Genomic DNA, 9,665 nt, shown 5'->3' on the forward strand with positions numbered 1-9,665 from the left:
TTTAAAGTAATGCATCCACTTTGAAATTTGTATTACGAACTACGAGGTTTTGATCCCTCATTTTTATGTTGGTACGTAGGCATAAGACCGAAGGTCTTATCAAACACAAAAATATAATCAATGAATTCTTTTCTCATCCCCCCATTCTATTTGTTTGTAAACATCATTTTGTACCAAATACATATGCACACAAAAAGGGCTCCCTAGGAGTACCTAGGACACTTTGGGTGCTAAACCTTCCCTTTGTGTAACCAAGCCCCTTACCTGTAATCTCTGACATTTTATTAGTTTTGATTTGAAAACTTCTTACTTTTTGGGTTTTGTTTGTACTTTTTGCCTTTTCCTTTGGAAACAATAAAAGCGCAGTGGTGACTTTTGTTATTTGATCTCTAGCTTGTCAATAGCTTGATGATCATGAATTTACCGCTACAAAAATTAAGTGGCAACTCTGCTGGGGAGTAGCATCTAGTGGGTTTAGTCTACTTTTTGTGTGTATATATTTGTATATATGTGATGTTTGTATATATGTATGTGTGATATAATCTGCTTGTTGTGCTTGGTGATCTCTGAGTGGTGAGATAAGTTCTAACTCGAACGTGAGTGCAATTAAGATAGGAGGATGGTATAGTCATGTTCGACTTATGTGGAGTAGTCTTTAACAAGTTGGCTTGAGATCCATCCGCTCAATGGAGACTCTTTTGGATTTGGAAATGTCATACAAGTATTTGTGGTTAGGCATTACTATCTCTAATTTGGGTCCGAGAAGCTGAGGACCTTAGAACATTTACCCCCTCTTAGCCTCTTTAGGACGTAGTGCGGAGACTGTTCAAGTGTAGACTTGGTAATAGTTGTTACGCGATACTACACTCAGACAAGTTTCTCTTGAGAATATTATGGGTCGATGAGTCAGTCATTTTAACCTGTAATATCCCATAGATGGAATTAAGACTCTGGAAACTTTTTAGAACATGATCTACAAGTTTTTATCCTTAGTTCACTCCTTTAGGATGGTTCTTACCCAGACTCCATGCTCGTGACTTGTAACAAACCCTTGATTCTTGGTTGAATTAATCAAGTCTTGTCAATATCAATGGAACTTGGGTGTTGATAAGGTGTAAACCATAATCCACCAAAATGGATGATTGATCTTGACAATGACTTGATTCATCCCTTGACCTTTGCTTGCCTTGTGTGTGATCCCTTATTTGTGATTGTTGCATTCATGCATTCATGCGCATCATAACATTCATCACACAAAAATTTCAAGGAACTAACGTATCATTTGCAAACATTTTCAGACCATGGATTATGGACGGAGGAACACTAAGAAGTACAGTTTCAGATGTCCCGACTTGAAAGAGTTAAGGAAGCTAGCATCTTTTGTATTAGATCCCTTGGACTTCAAACAACGTCATGGGAAGCTTCTGTCCATCTTGCCTGCTAATATGGTTGAAAGACTCTTGAGTGTGCTAGTGCAGTTCTATGATCCTCTCTACCATTGTTTCACTTTCCCAGATTTTCAGCTTGTGCCTACCTTTGAGGAGTATTCTCATCTTTCGGGGATACCTATTTCTAGTATAGTGTCTTTTAGTGGATTGGAGGAGATTCCCCGATCTAGTATTATTGTTGAAGCTCTTCACTTGAAGAAGTCTGAGATAGAGGCTCATTGGGTGAAGAAAGGAGGTTTATTTGGGTTGCCATCTGTTTTCCTAATCAAGGAAGCTACTGCCTTTGCTTAAGCCGGTAGTGTGGATGCTTTTGAAGCTATCTTGGTATTGCTCATTTATGGATTAGCTTTGTTCCCTAATATTGACGGTTTTGTTGATGTTAACGCCATTAGACTGTTCTTGATTGGGAATCATGTGCCTACTTTGTTGGGTGATATATATTTCTCTTTGCATCTAAGGAATTCTAAAGGTGGTGGAACTATTGTCTATTGTATCTCTTTTCTGTACAAGTGGTTTATTTCGCACTTGCCTCAGACACCTGCTTTTGTGGAGAATAAACAATGTCTAAGGTGGTCACAAAGACTTATGTCTCTCACTAATGATGATATAGTTTGGTATGATCCATCTTTGAGATGTTTGGAGATTATTGATAGTTGTGGTGAATTCTCTAATGTGTCTCTCATTGGTACACAGGGAGTAATTAACTACAACCCTGCTTTGGCTCGTCGTCAACTTGGGTTTCCCTTGAGAGACAACCCTAATAACATGTTGTTATAAGGTCTTTTCTATCAAGAGGGTAAAGATCCCCAACATTTGAGGCAGAAGATCGTGCATGCTTGGCATAATGTGCATAGGAAAGAAAGATCCGAGCTTGGTTCATGCAATTGTGTAGCTTTGGAAGCTTACACTCTTTGGGTGAAGAAGAGAGCTATGGAGTTGGAGATGCCTTATCCTTGTGAAAGACCTATGTCTATGGTTGTGGTTGAGCCATTAACTCTCCCTAACCAAGATGTAGAGGAGTTGGAAGATGTGCTCGCCAAGATGAAGCAAGAAAAGGACATGTGGGAAGAGCGTTTCCATGCTTTGAGCAAGAAGCATGAAGAGTTGCAGTTGGAGTCTAAGGACAAAGATGCACTTATTAAGCTACTTGAAGACCGAGTGACGAAGAGACAGGGAGAGCCAGAGGTTTCATCTTTTAGCATGCCTCAGCCTTTCGTTGCTTGGCAGAAGATTGTTGATCAGCTTGTCCTCGAGAAGACTCGGATGAAGGCTTCTTTTGAGACCGAGATCCGTCGCATTCGAAGGAAGTACGCGCCTACATCCAGATCTCCTGACGATGTTAGGGATCCTTAGGGTGACTAATCTCCTTTTCTCTTGTATTTTTTTTATTTTGGTTTCTGAAATTGTACTCAGTGTAATCCTTCGAATTTATATAAATAAAAAGAGATTTTTGGTCATATAAAATTGTTGCAATTGCCATTTAAATATTATATATTTGCAAATGATATAGTAAGTTCCTTTATAATAAAAACAATCAAGCATTGCATCTCATGCATCATTTGCATAAGCAGGTTTTCGCCAGATGTCTGATTGGTGTTTCTTCTGTGCTTTAGCCAAGCTGACTCACCGGTACAATACCCGAGCCAATCATCTGAGAATCATGGAACATTTGGAGCAAGAGAACAGAGAGTTGAAGGACGAGATCGTCGCCTGACTTCCATGATGGAGTCAGTTCTTGCTGCTCAGAATCAAGCTTCTCCAACGCCTGCAACGCCTCCCGCGAGGACTGTTACTTCAGAGGTGACTACCTCTACCATGCCTGCTGCTACCGCTCACTTCGTACCGAGTATGCCTGCCAGATTCCCGTGGGGAATACCGCCCAACTTTGTGCCCGAAGGCTTTGCGCCTACATTTGCTTCCATGTCGGTATCTAGCTCGGTCATGTCCGTGCCACCTCCCGTTGTGTACACCTTGCCTCGCGTAGAGGATACCATCTATCATTCCGAGCTGTCTGAGGGTCGGGATATGTATGAGAAGATGGACGAGATGAAAAATCAGTTTCTTGAGCCGCGCAAGGAATTGAAGACACTAAGAGGTAAATACTTGTTTGGAAAGAGTGTTGTTGAGTTGTGCTTAGTGCACAATGTCAAGATCCCGGTGAAGTTCAAAGTGCCTGACTTTGAAATGTTTAAGGGGAACTCTTGTCCTCTCAGTCATCTTGTGATGTATGCCCGCAAGATGTCTACTCAGACCGACAATGATCAATTGCTTATTCACTACTTCCAAGATAGTCTGACTGGTGCTGCACTCTGTTGGTACATGGGGTTGGATAGTGCAAGCATTCGCACTTTCAACGACTTGGGAGAGGCTTTTGTGAAGAAATACAAGTATAATATGGACATGGCGCCTAATAGAGACCAGCTGAGGTCCATGTCTCAGAAAGACAAAGAGACATTTAAAGAATACACGCAAAGATGGAGGGAGTTGGCTGCCCAGATCACTCCTCCTTTGGAGGAGAAAGAGATGAAAAAAATCTTCTTGAAAACTCTGAGTTCATTTTATTATGAACGCATGATTGCTAGTGCCCCCAATGACTTTACCGAAATGGTAAACATGGGGATGAGACTTGAGGAAGGAGTCCGTGAGGGACAATTGTCAAGAGGTGAGGCGTCAACAAGCAAGAAATATGGTAGCAACTTTGGTAAGAAGAAAGACAGTGAGACAAACACAGTAATCAGTGGGAGGCAGAGGAGGCCTCAGATCAGAAGGAATCCACCACCCCGTCAACATCATCATCATCAAGTGTCATCAGTAATTCCGGTATTTTCTAGTCAACAAGCAACACCAATTCAACAATAACAACAACATCAACGTCAACAACAACAACCACAACAAAGAATGAACACCTACAACAACAACAATACCAACAACAATCATCATCAGCAAAACTTTAAGAGGAAGAAGGTCTCTTTTGACCCGATTCATATGTCATATGTAGAGTTGTATCCTTCGTTAGTTCTCAAGAACTTAATTCAACTGAGGAACCCACCACAGATCCCAGAACAACTTCCCTGGTGGTATAAATCTGAGCTCCGTTGTGCTTTTCATCAAGGAGCACCCGGACACGACATTGAAAAATGCTATCCATTGAAGTATGAGGTTCAAAAGCTTATGAAAAGTGGTATGGTGTCCTTTAAGGACCGCGCGCCAAATGTGAAAGCGAACCCTTTGCCCGCTCATGGGAATTCTTCAGTGAATATGGTGGACGGTTGTCCTGGGGAGTATAAGATTTATGACGTCCGGTTTATCCGAAGATCCTTGGTTCAGATGCACAAGGATGTCTGTTTGGTGAGTGACTGTGAACATGACCATGATGGTTGTCTTGTTTGTAGTGTGAACCCAAGAGGGTGTATTATAGTGAGAAGGGACATCCATCGTATGATGGATGAAGGCATGATCCAAATTGTTCAATCCCGTCATTTAGATGACGACGTCAATGTCATAGTTCCCGTTTTCAAACAACAAGAGCGGTTGGTAATTCAATATCACAACATCAACAATAATAATGTCAGTCAAAAATCAGTATCACTGTTGGTAATACGGTTAGCGGGCCCAGTCCCGTATTCATCTGATAAGGTTGTACCGTACTAGTACAATGTTACAATGATAAAGAATGGTCAAGAGGTCCTGTTACCTACGATTAGTTCAGTAGTGAGCATTGCTGATGTAACGAAGGTGACCCGTTGTGATCGAGTGTTTGGGTCGGTGTTCCCAGAAAACAAATAAGAAACGATTGTTGGTAAGAAGGCGGAGGTGCCTAATGTAGATCCGATTGGCGTTACAAAAGATAAGTCTGGTGAATCCAGCAACTTGAAAGCCAATAATGATGATGAGGTACTCTGATTGATAAAGAGGAGAGAGTTTAATGTGGTGGAGCAGCTGCTCCAAACTCCCTCAAAAATATCAGTGTTGTCTCTGCTGATGAATTCCGAAGCGCACAGAGAAGCACTACATAGAGTTCTCTAGCAAGCGTACATAGAGCATGATGTTACAGTGGATCAATTTGATCACATTGTGGCTAACATCACTTCTTACAACAATCTCAGCTTTTGCGACGAAAAACTTCCGGAGGAGGGCAGAAACCATAATCTGGCTTTGCACATTTCTATGAATTGCAAAGAAGATGTTTTGTCAAACGTGTTGGTTGACACCAAGTCGTCACTGAATGTGCTTCCAAAGTCAACTTTGTCGAAGCTATCTTACCAAGGAGCGCCCACGAGGTATAGCGGTGTAATCGTGATAACACTAAAATTTACCGTATTTTCGACTCCGATTTCACATGCATTCTAGGTGTTTTATTGTTATTTTGTTGTGTTATTACTATGTTTTTCTTTGTTTTCAGGTTTTTACTTTAACCGGAGCCCCGATCGAGAAAAGGAGTGAAAAAGAGCTAAAAACCCTAAAATTCAGCATTTTGTACTTGTGGCTTCCACCATGGCTGGCGGCATAGACCCTGCCATGACATGTCCAAGCTCAACCTCCCTCAACTGCCACGTTCCCCACTACTTCCACTAAGGCGCCTCAGATTGGCCTTGTGGCGGGCGCCATGGTCTTGTGGCGGGCGCCACAAGAGGAAAAGTTTTCCCTCCCATTTTCAAGTTGAAGGGCATCCTTGTCATTTCCATCTTTTTACTTGCTTATAAATAGAAACTCGAAATCACTTTTTCAAGCATCCAAACTTAGAGCAGAGGAAGATCCAAACTTAGAGCAGAGGCAAACTCAGAGCAACTTTGTTTCACTTAGGCATATATTCAGTATTTTAAAGTGGTAATCGCTTCGCATTGGAGTGTTACCACAATTGTGTAATCAAGTCTGTGATCGAGTCTGTAATCGAGTTTGGAGCACTTTGGAAGGAAGTTAATCCTGCCGCCATTTTCATTTCCGCTTTGCAATTTATTCAACCCTCCGATTGGAGCAGGTTTTTATTACTTGTCTTTATCTTATTTATTTCCCGCACTCGCTTTAAATTATTTATTTCCTCGCACTCGCTTTACTTTTATTTATTTCCCGCACTCGCTTTAAATTATTTATTTCCTCGCACTCGCTTTAAATTATTTATTTCCTCGCACTCGCTTTACTTTTATTTATTTCCTCGCACTCGCTTTACTTTTATGTTTTTCCTCGCACTCGCACTACTTTTATTTACTTTCCGCACTCGCACTACTTTTATTTAAATTAATGCACTTTTACTTTACCATGTCTAACTAAATTTATAAGGTTAGAATGTAAGGATCACAATCGAACCGATAATCCGTACAATTGTTCGTAGAAGCACTTAAGGGATATTTTAACTTTCAACTTAAGTTTTCCTGCACTTCAATTCCGTTGGGTAAGATCGAAAGCCGTCCAACGTCTATCTAAACTTAATTGTTTTTAACTATTTCAAAAACAGCGAAAGCGCTTTGTTTAATTCATTAGGAGATTTTAACTTAAGAAGAAAAGAGATTTTAAAACTATTTTCGGACGTGTTTATAAGTTTAGAGTCTGGTCCATAAGAACCTCTTTTGGTTAAGAAATCCAGGTTATAATACTTTTCAACTTAGTCAAGATACTATATTTCTTAAAAATAGGTTTACTACTCTAACGCAATGCGCGCCTTTTAATAAGTGACAATAAGAGCGTTTGATTAGGGAGTACAACTCGGTTCTGAATACGCGAAAGCGACAGTTCCCGTTAAATTAGTTATTTTCAAAGTAGGAAACATTTCCCATAAGTAGTTCTATCAGCAGGTACTTGGATTATTAATTGATTATGTGAATTACATTCGACCCTGTCTTTATTAATTAAACTTTATTCAATACTTTACTTTTCATTGCACACTCTAAAAACACCTATTTTGATTGCCTTTGATAAACACCATAACAATAGATAACGATAGATTGACACTTGGTCTCTGTGGATTCGACAATCTTTTATATTACTCTAACGCGTTCGTATACTTGTGAAAGCCAACGCATCAATTTTTTGGCGCCGTTGCCAAGGACCAATTTCGTCAAATTTCATTTTCCTGTTGTTATATCGTTTAGACTTAGGCTATTTCCCGTCGGTCAATGCGAAGAACTCGCAGCAGCGGAATTTTAAGCTTAGTATACCCTCTGGCGGAACCTGAACGTTACGCTCGCGCACGTTTATTCTTTCATAGAATTAAGAGAGCTATGGCCGAAGATCAATACCAAATACCTCTTAAAGATTTTGCTCAACCATCAAATGAAGAACCTAGTTCTAGTATAGTAAACCCAACCATCCCAGCTAATAATTTTGAACTTAAACCATCCCTGTTGCAACTAGTGCAACAAAGACAATTCGCAGGTCTCGCTACTGAGAACCCAAACCAACATTTAAAAATATTTCTTCAATTAGGAGACACTTTTAAAACCAATGGAGCTTCTCCTGAGGCAATACGTTTAAGATTATTCCCTTTTTCCCTCAGAGATAAAGCCCTATCATGGTTAGATTCCCTTCCACCCAATTCCATTACGACTTGGGATAACCTTAGAAGAGTTTTTCTTGCTAGATACTTTCACTCAAGTAAGACCGTCGTTCTTCTAAACCATATAACTAGATTTACCCAAAACCAAGGAGAATCACTGTTCGAAGCTTGGGAGAGATATAAAGAGTTGTTACGAGCATGCCCACATCATGGTTTAGAAAATTGGTTAATCATTCAAACCTTTTATAATGGACTTCACTATAACACGAAGATGACCATCGACGCTGCCGCAGGCGGTGCTCTGATGAACAAACCTTATCCTGAAGCTAGTGCCCTCATCGAAGATATGGCTCAAAACCATCAATCATGGGGAGTCGAACGAGCGACAGTTGAGAAGAAGGAAGCCCAAGGAGGAGTGCATGAACTAAGCTCTATAGACATGATGCAAGCTAAAATGGACGCATTAGCCCTTAAGGTCGAGCATATGTGCATAAACCCGAATACTGTAGTCGCAGTTTCGTCGGATTGTGAGATATGTGGAACCAAAGGACACCAATCTGCAGAATGCAGTCTATTAAACGAAACCCACTCTGAGCAAGTGAACTGCACCCAAGGGAACCCATACTCGAAAACCTATAACCCTGGATGGAGGAATCACCCGAACTTTGCCTATAAAAATAATAACCCTATCCAAAATAATGCACCCCCGAGACCTAGTTATCAAGCCCCTAGATCAAATCAACCTATGCAACCTGTACCACCAAAGCCGAGCCTTGAGAAAATTATGGAAAAATTTATCACCGCTCAAACCCAACAAAACAAGGAGTTCATGAACCAGAACATTCATGTTAACGAATTGATTACTCAGTTAGGAACCAAGGTTGACCAAATAGTTACTCATACCAAGATGCTTGAAACCCAAATCTCTCAGGTAGCTTTAAACCAAGCCCCTCAGACTACACCTGGAGGATAATTCCCTGGACAACCTCAACAAAATCCGAGAGGACAAGCCAATGCCATTACCCTACGAAGAGGGAACGCTTATGATGAGCCACCAAACCCTAGATTGAGTGAACCCGAAACTTCTAAGGAATGTACCAAACCCACGGACGAAGTAAAGGAACCAGAGGAACCTGAAAACCAGGAAGGTCGAGAAAAAGGAGAAGAACCTAAAGATAAAATTTACGTACCACCCCCGCCATATAAACCACCTATACCATATCCGCAAAGACTCAAACAAACCCAGATGAATAAACAATATCAAAAATTTATTAAAGTTGTAGAAAACCTTAATGTAGAAATCCCTTTCACAGAAGCCATTGTAGCACCTCAAATTTGCACCTCCCATTTGGTATATACATTTTCATTTTAGGTCATTAGCATTGCATTGTCCACTACATAGCATTGCATTGTCCATTGCCCAAGTGCAAGTCATCAGTTAAGACTGGTCAGGAGATCCAGTTGTGCAAGCAAGCAAGTGCATTTCCTGTGGAAGCAAAGCCCTAGGATTGGTTCATTGAGTTCATATGACCTAGGGATCATTTTGAAGTGGTTTGGCCAAAGGTTGGATGCTCAAGGATCATCAGTCAAGATGCAATTCATCTGAAACCCTAGAAAGTCAACCAAAGTCAACTGTGCATTCAACCATGGATTTGAAGGTGGGAGATGGTTAGAGAGGCCTCATTCATGTCCATACAAGTCTCATTTGACATTTCAAACATCAACAA

The 9,665-nt window shown here is 40.7% G+C and overlaps 1 non-coding gene across 1 annotated transcript; it reads right to left on the reverse strand.

Moving 5' to 3' along the window:
- Nucleotides 1-8,047: 8,047 nt before the first annotated feature.
- On the reverse strand, nt 8,048-8,154 carry LOC127109326 (small nucleolar RNA R71). The gene has a single exon (XR_007796640.1). It is a non-coding gene; the product is annotated as a small nucleolar RNA R71 (small nucleolar RNA).
- Nucleotides 8,155-9,665: the final 1,511 nt, after the last annotated feature.

The sequence above is a fragment of the Lathyrus oleraceus genome, chromosome 7 (genome assembly GCF_024323335.1).
Source record: "Lathyrus oleraceus cultivar Zhongwan6 chromosome 7, CAAS_Psat_ZW6_1.0, whole genome shotgun sequence".
Taxonomy (NCBI): Eukaryota; Viridiplantae; Streptophyta; class Magnoliopsida; order Fabales; family Fabaceae; genus Lathyrus; species Lathyrus oleraceus.